This window comes from Paramormyrops kingsleyae, chromosome 1 (genome assembly GCF_048594095.1).
Source record: "Paramormyrops kingsleyae isolate MSU_618 chromosome 1, PKINGS_0.4, whole genome shotgun sequence".
In the NCBI taxonomy this organism is placed as follows: Eukaryota; Metazoa; Chordata; class Actinopteri; order Osteoglossiformes; family Mormyridae; genus Paramormyrops; species Paramormyrops kingsleyae.
Window position 1 is genome coordinate 30,266,641 of NC_132797.1, and position 13,269 is coordinate 30,279,909.

A 13,269-nucleotide genomic window follows, 5' to 3' on the forward strand; every position below is an offset into this window, starting at 1 on the left:
TAATATGAAACCCTAAAAAGGCAAGATGCCGTATCCAAGTAAAAAAAAATCTTTTGTATTGAAACTGAATCATGGCCATTAATTTCGAAAAACAGGCTCTTTCATAAGTAAAATTTAAGTATGACCGTTCCACTTGATGTGCGCACGTACCCCTGCTATTTTCATTTTAATTAACAGTTTTTAGGCATAGCTGACTGGAATCCTGCTGGGTCCCTGATTGGATATTAAACACCACATTTCAAGACACTGACTTCTGAAAATAGGACTGTTCATAAATGGATGAAATCTCAATCAAAGCTGAGACAAAGCAAATTATTCAGGCTCAGTGGTACGTTTTGTCGACAATTACAAAAACAGGAAACGAGCTCCAAACTGACGGTCGTAATTGAAGTATGGCTACTTTTGATTATTTTTAATTCGTAGTGACCGCAATGAAAGTAAACCATGGATATCTGCCAAGTCTGATGATTTACTTCATCTGAAATGGCATAAACCTAAAAGAACCCTCTGGAATTATTTTATCACTCTTCTGGGGGGAAAATGAATACATTGTCCTTTCCAATCTCCTTTGGTTTCTTGGAACATTTTGTGCATCTTTTCTATTTTTTTCTGGCTGAATATCCTCATCAGCGCTTTCCACAGCCCCATCTCCTGCCTGGTTGTTGCGCTGTGTCGACCGTGGGACCATCTTGTTTTTATCAATATCCATCATTGGGTCCGGCCCCCCGCACAACACGAAATGCAAAAGGACTCTTTGGTGGCAGTGACACACGTCTGACTCCGCTCGCATGACTCCCCATGTCCTCTCTGGTGTTTTTCTCTGGAAGGTTCTGTGCCACCCCCTCGAGATACATAATATGTCCTTTAATTTCCCAGAGGAAATACCCCCCTTTTTTAATAGAACAGAGGAAAACAACAGAGTAGTGTTAGAAGAGCAACATGCAGGCTACAAGACAATGCACAAGTTAATCCTTCGTCTGTTATGTGCCACTGTGTATGCCTTGGAACAGCCGTTCTCCGCATGTTTTGGGTCTGTTTGCAGCTCCGGTGCCGCGTCTGGGCGCCACAGGGCGACGGAGACCTCCCAGGCCGCGCCCCAGCAACCGACACAACGAGGTGCTAATGAAGCGATCCGGAGAGATGAAGGGAGGGTCGCGAAATCAATCGATCAATCAGTCTCAGCCATTCGATCTGACGTCGCTAATATGGTGCACTTCTGCCGGCAAGCTGTCGCAAACATTCCGCTGCAGATTTCTAGAACAGAATTATGACAAACTTGAACAGCAGATAATATGAGTGAGAATTTTTCAAGAACCCCTTCAAAAAATTAGATACACTCTTACCTTTTCGGAGATGTAATTCTCCTTCATCCACCCCTCCTCGCTCCCACAAAAACCCTCATTATGGACACACACACCTAACACACACACAAAAAAAATGAAGTTATGTTTCTGGTAACATGTCCGTATCTACCTCAGAGGACTTGGAGATCATGACCTAAGTATATTTAGACCTAAGTATATTTAGTATATAAGAAAACAGAGGAAATATGTTATCCGCGTGTCCTGCTGTGATTTATACCATGTGATTTGTGCCTCTGATAGCCTCCGGGCTTAGTTTGCTCCCCCGTGAACCCCTACCCTGCAGTCTCAGAGGCAGCAGGTAGACATCAGACCATAGGGCATCGAGTTATACACCAAATTGCCCAAAATGGGAGAGCACAGTTTGTTTGATTGACCCTCCGGTGAATAATTATGCTCTTAATGGCTGTTGTGAAGTCCACTCTGAGGTGAATGTTTCTGCGGGAGGCAGAGAGCAGACCGCCGGAGTTTAAATTGCTCTGGCCAGCCCTGGCACATTGGTGCAGAGCGACCTGACATCCGGGATGCGTTTTGAAGCTGTGACACGCTCTTGTGTAGAGCAGAAGGCCCAGGGGTCCTCTACACAGCCTCCTTGTGAGGAGTCCCCAGCGCTCGGTGTCAAAGGCGTCAGAGATGATCCAAGAGGGGCTCTCGTCACTCCGGCAGCCTACGGGGGTCTGCGTACACAACCCGCTTGCCATGCAGCGATCGCAACGCCCTGGAAAGCGAGCTCGCTGTTTTTCTACTCCGATTCCTGCTACGTGCGTCCTCCAGAACCCAGGAAACAGAGCTAACATGCAGTTCACAAAAATCTCTCTGACTGGATGGAATTATGACGAATATTATTTGCCGTGCAAAGTTTTTCGTGAACCTTTATGAAACGAGCCGCAGGTCCGGGGGATGAACAGCCAGTCGCCGGCCAGAATGTCAACTGCAACATTTGAAATAACCCGAGCTGCCTTCGTCTACGTGGCTATGTAATGCAAAAATTATTTCCTTGTAATTTCAACCTTTGGGTGGTTGCCATGGCAACATGTCCAAAACTGAAAGATGGAAGTGAAAAGACCTCAGAGGGGTAGTGCCTCCTCTCTGCTGGAACTCACAAGAAAATTCTAGAAGCCAGCATGCCTGTAATGAGCACGATATGAGTTAAAAACTTGATGAATGGGTGGTAGGATGGAACTCAGTGAGGGAGGGAGACACCGATTTCATACTAATGCTCCAAGCAGGCCTTTATACAGAAGAAAAAGGATGCCATATAAAGGGCACGAGCCCTGCCACTCAGCTCGGAAAAGACACACAGGCTTATCAATGATGTGTGTCACCACAGAGTATTTGCTAATTGTGTGCATGTTACTTTGTGGGGCTTGTTTACAGTGCCTTCTTAATGATGTGCTGGTTAAATGCACATGCGTGCATTTTTAATTCTCAAGTGTTGTCATTTTCAGAGGATATTGACTATTTATTTCTGCCCAGGAGTGGGACTCTTCCCCCCCCCCCCGGTGACCTGAACCCAGCATGGCGTTGAAGTGATCTCTACATTCAGACTCACCGTCTGGATAGCGAGGTCACGCCTGCCTGTGGCGTGGGACACTGGGGGGGTGTATAATATTGGGCTGTCGGCTTTCAAATATGTATATGCTGCCAATCAAATGTTTGTCATCTGTGTGAAACGACACAAAGAACAAACGTAATTTAAAAACAGTGGGTTATTCGTCGTAATTAAGTAGGAGCTAATTTTCTTTTTTTCCTCTTTTATTCAAATGTTTCAAAACGAGTCTGCGCTATTGTGAAAGTCGATAGATCCTGTTTAAAAGAACACCAATCAAGGTCACCAAAGTTGTTGGGGGTAAAATAACATATTATTAAAACCCTCCCATAACTCAAATTTAAAAAGTTGTCAAGGAGTTTCTTTTTAGGTTTGAATAAAAGGTGTACAATTGTATATATATTTTTTTTCCATTTTATTTAATTGCCCTCTTTCTGTAGGTATAAAAACCATCAAGTGATTGCTGAGACCTTGAATTAACCCCCTGAGAGGTTCACAAAAAACTGAGCATACTTTTGTTCCCTTTTTTGTTCCCAGAAATGAGCTACGATCGATTAAACCTCATGCCCTGCTGGTGTGGTTCTGAGCCTGGGTGTTTGTGGACCATCTTGGGGGGAAGGGGGGGGGGGATACATGAGAGTAAAGAGGGGGCAGTGTGGACTCTGAGCCATGTTACTACACATGATGGTCTAAGACAGTTTTTCTCAACCCAGTCCTTGGGGACCCTCAGACAGTCCACATTTTTGCTCTATCTCAGCTTCCAGCAGGGAGGAAGCAAAAATGTGGACTGTCTGGCAGGGAGCTGGGATGGAACACAAATGTGTACAGTGTGAGGGTCTCTGAGGACTGGGGTTGAGAGACACTGGTCTAAGATGATCCATCAGATCGAAACCAAGGGTTAGCTCTCACAGAAAGGAGTCCAGGACCATCACCTTATTCATGGCAACAAGATCCTGCTCTCGGTTTCCTCCAAAACGGACCATTTTTGGTAAAAACATAAAAAACAAACATATCAGTACCATGGTAGTACCAAACACTGGGTTATGATTTCAGTTTGACACCCTTCAAGTCAGACGTTACGTGACATCAGAGCAGCTCCCAGTCTCCCATTCACAGTCCCAGTAAACAACATCTCTCCTGCTTAGTGGAATCGGGCCAAAATCAGAGCCGAAATGAGGTTATGCATCTGGCCCCTTCTCCTCACCTAATTTGGGATACTGCGTGACCTTTAATGCCTCGGAGCCGGGCTTTCGGAGCATCCGCTCCCTCCGCTGCTGCTAGTTTGAGGTAGAAATGTGCAGGATTTTTCCTGGAAAACCAACATGCCTGCCCCCCCCGTCCCCCCCCCTGTCTGGTTTCAGAATGGTCATAAAGAACAACGTCGACTGAGTGGATTGACCGGCCGAGTGAAGTGTGCACGGAAGTGTGCTCCCGCCTGCTTGTAGCGCAGTTCCCCGAGCGCCTGCCTGACACCTCGCCGCGCTGGATATCAGCCCCGCGCTCGCCAGGTCTCTGTTGGATTACACGGCTGACAGCTGGCCCTCTCTCCAGAGACCTCCGGCAGAGCGACCGTGTCTGCCCGCAGTTCGGTGTCAGCCCCCGTCTCTGCGGCGTGACCAGCCCTGCATAAGCAACAAGCTAGCCTCAAAAGATACGCTCCATTTGTTGGGAGCTTGTATACACACAGTTAAGCACAACTACCTCACTCCCCGCCCCCGCTCCCGCCCCCCCCCCCCCCCCCCCGCCACCACCCCACGACATTTTCCCCCGAAATTCAAAAACCAATCCTCCACAACAGCTAAGACCAACAGCAAGGGATTTTAATTTTACCCTCGTAATATTGTTCCAATGTGTGCGTGCATTTGTAGGTATTACATGTATTGTTGGTGCGTTAGGACACAGAGCTGTCGATGTGAACAAGGCAATTTCCTAGACACTGTATAAACAAAAGGTCGTCTTGCATAGTGACTTACGACCAAACCGTATCATGGAGCGCTCGGCAATAACATAAATCACATAAGTATATGATCGGGAATATTACAACCACTCATAACCAATCATCGTTATGCTGACAGATTGAACAAAGTGGGTTATTATTTTCTGGGAGGATATTAAATTGTCATAAGTTACCCGGGGGAGCATTGGGTCTTTGCCTCATCATCTGTTTGTTCCAAGAAATCGCAACGTAAATAAAAGCAAAACCACACTGCTCAGGTAATCCGCATAATCGATTACAAAATTACATTACCAATGATCTCTATATTATTATTGTTGCTGTGTCCTTTACATTATTTTGTTAATGGTACTGTAACATTCTCCTGACACTAAATTTCCTCACCTGTAAGAAATAATGTCATTATGTGGGAAGGGAATTGAATACTAGTAGTAAACTACTCATTACTGCACATAGGAAATTGACAGTCAAATAGACTGGATGTGCCATAACACAGAAAGCTGTTATTAAAGAGGTGTGGTCTGCATCGTCACCATACAGTCTGTGGAGTGTCAGCAGGCATGTCCAGGGTGTACCCAGCTATACACACTGCCCTTCCCGGAAGGGGCTACAGACGGCTGAAACTGTGGAAACGGTGGAAGAAATGCAGCACTATACTCAGCTGGAGAAAGGACTGTGTTTCAACTGTTGCAGGTTTTTCTCCTTTTTCAGAAGATACAGCCATCCAATTTTCAGTAATCTAAAAATAACTCGCAGAAAATGTTACATAGCCTCAGAAAATCCTTTTTTGGGGGAATTTTAGACAGTCCTCGAGTGGGCTTTCTGAATTCTCTTCCAGGTTGAATGTCTTCATCTCCTGACTTTTCGGTTTGTGTTTGCGAGCCGCTGTTCTAAGCACACACTGCCGCCGCTCTCCTGGGCTCGGGGGCTGGGGCTTGTGATGCACAGCAGTGACTCTCAATTCCTTTACATTTTTTTTTCCCTGATCATCATAAACTTTGTGAAAAGGGAACATTTCCTTATAATAATCAACACCATATTTCCAAAACCCACAAAGGGGATTTTTACCCATCATGCCATGTTATATATTTCAGTTAATATTACCCACAATCCTCATAATGCATCTGAGACAAGCACAAATAATATAACTACGAAAGAAAAGCCATTTTACCTGCACCTGAGGATTCGCATGCATTTTGCTAAGGGGGTCACTACTGATTCTATTGAATACCCTTTAAAATATAATTTATGGGCCTTAAATTTACATCATGTGCTCCATGCAGCACAGTAAGAACAAAAGAACTTAACACAGTGAGCAGCGAATACAGAACCGCTGAGAATCCCTTACCCTGCTCTTAGTTAAGGTAGTGTGGCACATCTATTGTGTTTCTCTGCCTCAGAACCAGCTTGACACCATAATCACGCTCCAAGATGTGAACTGGTCATATTTCGCTTTGTGTATGTGTGATACTACATTTTCTCAGGGGTCACGGACACTTTCCAGCTCACTGATTCAATTTCTCCCTGAATCCCCTTGGCAGAGGGAAGGCAAGATGTATCAATGTATGAATGCCACCATGGTAAGTAATTAAGAAGTGCAGCTGAAAATCCAACACAATTAAGAGTGTAAAGGCATAATTTACCCCCACTCAGTGTTTTATTTAACCACAGACACATGGGGCTTAAGGCAGGCAAACAGACCCACTACAAGGCAGTCACACAAAGCGCAATTCAGAGCTACTAGCCCCTGGCGAGTGAGAAGAGATAGGGGCCGGACTTGATCCAGCACCCCTGGCCCTACCTTTCCAGCTAACATAGCACCCCCTTCAGGAAGCTCACTGACATTGTTAATTACCAGTTACTCTGGGGCACATTAGCTATGTGATCATGCACATCCCATTGGGACAGCTGTGCTGCCTTCCTGGGTTATCGCTGGAATGCAACCCCAGGAAAAATGCATCAGAAAGAAACCCGTCACCACTGCTTCAAAAATAGCCATTGTTAGAGTCATGCTGCGCCACCGCCCATGTCGCACGGACACTACAATTTAATAGAGATGATGGCGTTCGCCGTGGTGTCTGAAAAGATATTTACAGGGAGTGTATTATCTCCCTGGAGCAGGTAGCAGGCCTGGGCCTGGCAGATGTCACAGGGAGCATCACCAAACTCCCTAGAAGTCCGTTCCATTGCTTATTGATTGAGATCCTAATAACTCTGTAAGCAATCATCTTGAGACAGTCTGATAAGGTCCATTCTGACATTACAGGAGGGATGCAAATGTCAATTATTATTAAATATGCTGCACAACATTAACTCCCTATATATATATATAAATATATATAAAATCGTTTGCACGCATTAAGGAAGCTAAATTATGTCCGAAAAAAAAACCTAATGACATTATAATGATCAGCAATTCTTTGCTATTTAAAAAATGCATTATACTGGAGGATAGTGTTTAAAATGCCATTTCGGATAGCGGTCTGTATGATCTGGTCCCTGGGAGATTCTGTCGATTTTGTCGGGTTGGAGGAGGAGGTCGGCCTTGGTGGGATTGAAACTATTTAGGGAGTAATTACACAAGGGAAAGAAGAGCATTACAGCAGCCTCAGAGTGTAGGGAGAATGACACAGGGTCTAATAGGGTTATGCAGCACATGCATTCAGACATACACAAGACACTGTACGTTACAGTACTGCAGACACTGTCACACTCCGAAACATATCCATCAGTTTTCTAGCCCCACCCCAATGCCAGAAATCCTCTTTTCATCCTGAAATGCCTCCTGGTTGACATCAGCAAGTTTGCCCTCTCTCAGAGGAAAGGTCACGTACATTTTTTAGCACTAATATCTCTCTGAATTATGAGAGAATTAACAGATTAACCCCATGGTTAGCAGACAGGCGAAAATGAAATCTCGGCGTCATTAGTCTTCATTAATAGCCCATGCAAATGTGATTGCACTCTTTATCGTCTTAATGATACAGCGTCTCATTAAAAAGTGCCCATTTGTTTGTGGGGGCTCCGGTGTGCGTGTGGGCCAGTGGGGCGTGAGGGCCTCCGAGTGGGGGCTGCGGGGGTCCTCAGTGAGGGATGTCTCCCTTGCAGACCCCCCTCAAAAAAGTGAAGCAATAACTGAGTGTTTTTTGGTTTCACTCTAGTGGGTTTCAAGTGCAAGTGCTATAAGAAAGGGGAGGTCATTCATCAACAGACCCCAGCTGACAATCAGGTTTACCGATTTAGCTATTTCGAGTTGCTCCATAGGGTCAGTTCAATGCTTTGGATCTGGGAGTGGGGCCCATGCATGCTTTGTACATACAGCCCACCCCCTTCCCAATGCATTATTCTGACTGTTGAAGCATTTTTCTAAGAGTCCCAAGCAATCCCTGGCATTAGCATCCGAGTGGCACCGGCGCTAATCGACCGGATAGCTTCTCGCTTTTGTGTAAACAATGGGCTCCGCGTTCCAAGCCCAAACCTGTGATACACAGTCAGATGGGGACGCCCACGACATCCTGTAAACAGCGCTGGCAAACTGGATGACAACACGCGAGGCACGGGTGCCCAGTAGCGGGTGGCGTATGCTGTATACAACGGCCATATTTTCGCCGTTTAGGCACGCAAGCCATCTCTGGGAGGCGAGACACGCATGGGACCGAAATAACAGACTATGCTGGTAGGCTGCATAATTTCGAAAGAAATCTGTCCATATTCAGATTCTATCAGGCGCAAGGCTTCATTAATAGTCAGTCGGTTGTACCCCTGCAGAAGCAAGTCAGATTGGCCATGTTTTTTTTTTTTACAGTTGGCCTGGATCATGTTTTTATTTTCATCCCTACCTTCCTTTCCTCGCTGAAAACTATGTCGCTCTTTGTTCGGTCCTTCCGCGGAACAATGTGAGAGAGATCCAAGACTGGGCTGTCTCAGACTCACACGTTACCAGGTCATGTGACACCTGTAGAATTTGGTAAAAAAAAAAAAAAAAAAAAGGGGGGGTGTCCGACTGTGGGAAATAAAATACATAAATCTGGGGTGAGGCCGTCACAGGAAAAGAATCACTGGGGAGGGGGGGGGGGGCAGGTTATTGGGAGGGGAATCTGGGTGGAGTTGCGGTGTCTTTCAAACAAAAGGCAAAACGCTCATCAAATGGCGGGAGAAATAATGGGGCAGAAAGTAACAATATTAGAGTGAACTTTGCGGATTCCACCCAAAATACCACTTCCTTGTTTCGCTGATGGATTGACAGCGCCTGGGAATACATCACTGAGCTGCCAGACAGTTATATATAGAAGCGCACAACCCCAAAGATAAATTTTGCTCTCGCCGGAGCTGAAGTGCTCAGCTAATCACCAGATGGGTGTAATGTATTCCGCCGAGTTCCTCTGAAAGTGGTGTCATTCGGATTATTAAACAGCACGCCTCTGGTGTTCGTGGTGATGGGCGCGTCATGTTTGCAGAGAAATGGTCGCATGAAATATTAGCAGAAAAGAGAAGGTGAGGAGCACTGAAATGAAAAAAACGCACATCCTTCGAGACCCATCCCCTTACCTTGTGTCCTGGCCGCTAAACACAGCGCTCTACCTTCTCAGGTGATTAACTGATGACGGCCTACTGCTGAAACACCTGTGCTACACCCATGGTAGATAGCCAATAAAAACAGGTAAAAATATCTGACCCAATTTTTGATTATTTTATTCTGTGCAGTGAATTTACCAGCTTATGCTACACGGTATCACAGCTAGCCTGAAGGCTAACCCTCAGGTGGAATATCAGTCCACCAGGGGAAATGCACACGCACACTTAGGGGTATCAATTCAACATAAGGTCCTGAAACCCACCTGCGGCCCCCCTGCACATGCAAATGGCCAGGAACCTCACCTACAACCACAACAAGTCCCATGGCCCCCCCCTCCCCCCACTCCCGGCCCACATGCCTATTAACAGCCACTACTGAACAGGAAATGTGAGGCACTGCTACCCATTCCTCTGTTTTGGTCTCCGTGACATAAAGGTATCAGGTAGGAATTTCAATAAAAACATTTCCTCAGGGACAGAGATTGGGACATGTTTTGCCACCCAAGTCTTGGAAGGCTGAATTTCTGATTGATGGAATCAGATCTATACATACCCACTGATATACCGACACGCTCATCCAACGTGTGGTCGCCAGTTAAGGTGTGAATGGACTGAAGTAACAATGAAGGACCCACAGGAAGTAAAGGCATGAGCTGCGGGGCCCCAATAGTCCAGCCAAACCCCAAACACACCACAAGCATATCTGTTTTGCTCTTCATTACATGTATCACTGTACAACCCATTTAGTTGGGGCGTCTGGTTTTTAATTCAATTCAAAGGGTTTCTCGATGCTGCAAACCTGTAGTTCTCTGCAAAGTAATCTCTTTATCTCCCATTATCTCAGGCAGTCAGTTTCCCCCAGCATTTTCCTGTTGATCTAGGAAGAAGTATTATGTGCTTTGGTCCCCAGCCAATAAGCTTCAGTTCGGTCAGACGCATACTTCCCTGCCCGTAGTAAACAATCCACTCAATAACTCGGTGGCCACGTTCTCTGCTCCACGCTGCTCCGCCGGAGGCGCGGGGGCAATTTTATTTTGCACGAGGCTGTCACTCACTTTTGGAGAAAAAAGGCTGAGAGTCATAATCGAAATGAAATGTATAGATAACCATAATTGGCCGGCGATCTCCGAGACCTTGGCGCTAAGTCCTGAAATTTCATTATCCGCCCCCCCCCCCCCACCTCCCGACAAATCGAGGGAGGGCAGCTCTATCGCCGCACATTTGATTATCAGAACTCCGTGCCCTCGTTGTGCCAAACCTCTTACGTGACAGGAAGTGCGTTCCGTATGTGATTTTTCCCAGCGTAACACCGGATGCCAACGAGAAGAAGGGAAAGAGGTCTTTCCATGACCTTTCTAGAACCATAGAGAAACAGGGCATGTGGCGACTTCGTATAAATAAATTCACAAATCCCCAGCCATGCATAGTGAGCTCGGCATTGCCATAAATAAGACAGACAGTTATTGCATGTCTCCCAGCTGAAGAGGAAATATGAAGGCATCTCATTCATAACTGGTGGACAAGGGCGACCCTACGCAAAATTACCTTAGCCTAGGCAACCGCAAATTCCAACAAGAAGTTCAGCTAATAGCGAAGGAATTGTCCTCAACGGTCTCTCATGAATACTGATGATGCGATCTGGCCTTTGGGGCTTAAGGAAAGGCTGTTATGGTCTGTGGAGATGATTCACTGATCCAGCATTGACCCCTATTGTCTTCCCAAGGTTTTCTCAAGCGTCTGAGAACCATTGCAGAATATATCCCCTGGTCACTTTAAGCTACACGTTTTAATGCATTGTGCTGACCTAAGAGAGGCTTTTATCTATTTTATCCATTCACAGAGCTGGTATTTCACTGAAGCAGCTGAAGAAGCTGGTATTGTCTACCTGTTATCCCTCTGCTGACATATTTGTGCCAGCATACCGTTCTGAGTGGGATGCGAGTATCTCCTGACCTTGGCCGGTTCCAAGTGAGCTTCAGGAGGCAAGGTCATCAGCTTGGACTTACTGGAGCCTCGCATCAGGAGCAGACGCGGGAGCAGCCGGTGGGTCTGCCCCATGTGCCCACAAAGATGCCAGCCACCAGGCCATAGAGAGCCCCAAGGCGGCATATGCTCTCCCCCCCTACTCCCCCCTTGTCAGATGGTTTGGTGTCACTGGCTCAGTCCTCTGAGGTGCCCGAGCAAGGGTCTTTCTCCATAATCAAAAACGCTCAGCTGAACGTCCATTTTCCAGGCACAACTCACAGCAAATTTAACGCAATGAGTTTTCGCCGTTAATATCCATGCACAGCTCTAGCCGTTTCATCTATCCATCAAAATAACAAATCACCCCTCCCATTTTGGCTGTAGAATCAATGTAGGCGTTCATCTTGGGCCCATCCTCGGGACATTTTGTGTTTTATGCCTGAGCTGGGGATGGGCCAAGTAAACTACACCGGCATCTCATTTGTCTGATGCATCACATGCTCTCACCCTCTGAGCTTGTGCCTCACAACGATACACCCTCTGATTCAATAAAAATCAGGGCAAAATAAAATAATCAAGAGTTACCCACTTCAGGTTACCCACTCGAGTTTGGGATCTGAAAGGACAATTACACTGCCCCCTCCCCCCACTTAGCTATTAAAGATTTAACTCCCCTCTGACTGCAAACTATTAGGATAATAATCCCATTTTTTAACTACACCGGCATCCCACACCCACCTCGACACCCCCACTGACCCCCACCCACCCCCAAAACCATTTCCAGTCTTTGCTGCTATCAGAACGCCAGAATCCCCCACATCATCTGTTACCACTTATTAGGCCACTGGTTTGGCATGCTCCGCGCCAGGTCACATGGGACACCGCGGGGCTCTCTGATCAATGTGCGCTAGCATGGGATGACACAAGCACTGTAGCAAAGACGGACCCTCTTATTTCTGTTCAGTTCTGTTCAAATAAATATTTCTTCCCACACATTGTTTTTTTTTTTGGAACTGGAATTACATCTCGGGCTGATTTATATGTAGAGCATGTTCTCTCAGAAATCCATTTTTTTTTTCTTTTGTTATTCATTTGTGACAAAGAGTCTCAGACTTTTTTGTTGCATGAAGCACATGAATGTTGCATGGCAGATGGATCCTGCTAAAAAAAATGCACGGCAAGAATCAGTAGATGAGTGCGAACCTTAAGTGACAGCCTTTACCCCGATATTTTACGTTACGTGCACAGGCAACCTCACATTCGAAAAAGGTGACGTAACAGACTGATCAAACGGAAACGGCAAAATGATCGTAGAGATAAAGTTCCCGTTATTTCCTACCGCCATGGCCCCATGTCCACCTGGAGACACAAACTGCGCCATACTGCGGTGGTTCGCTTCGGCGCGGAGCTGTTCTCCTCTTATTCTGGTACATCTGTGGCACTGTGCCCTGACCGGTTCAATGTCCGACGCTGGCCGTTTGTGATCCCAAAAGGGTAGCCACATAATTGCAGCTTTAACATCAGCTGATCACAACATCCCATAAGTCAACCATCAACAATAAGAATAGGAACTAACTTAGGATTCTTATAAAAGCTCCCTGTGCTGTTAAAGTACACATTAACACACAAGCGGGTGTATTATCAGTCTTTATTTTATTAGCATTTCCTCACACCAGCAGCTGGTAAATTCTAATTGGATCATAATGGAGGTGCCACAGATGCCCAAGCCAGCCTCTCTCCTGCGGCTAAACCCCTCTTTCCTGTGGCTGTGCCCCACGTGCTACTTTTCAGAGAAACCCAGAACAGCTCAAGGATTCACAACCTCTCTCGTGCAGAGGAACGGGGTGGAGGTGGGGCCACGAATA

At 46.2% G+C, this 13,269-nt stretch overlaps 1 long non-coding RNA gene across 1 annotated transcript; it reads right to left on the reverse strand.

Moving 5' to 3' along the window:
- Positions 1-1,034: 1,034 nt before the first annotated feature.
- Positions 1,035-13,002, reverse strand: LOC111851655 (uncharacterized). The gene is made up of 3 exons (XR_002840065.2): positions 12,744-13,002; positions 1,344-1,417; positions 1,035-1,254 (listed from the first exon to the last, which is right to left on the reverse strand). It is a non-coding gene; the product is annotated as an uncharacterized lncRNA (long non-coding RNA).
- Between the last annotated feature and the right edge of the window lie 267 nt (positions 13,003-13,269).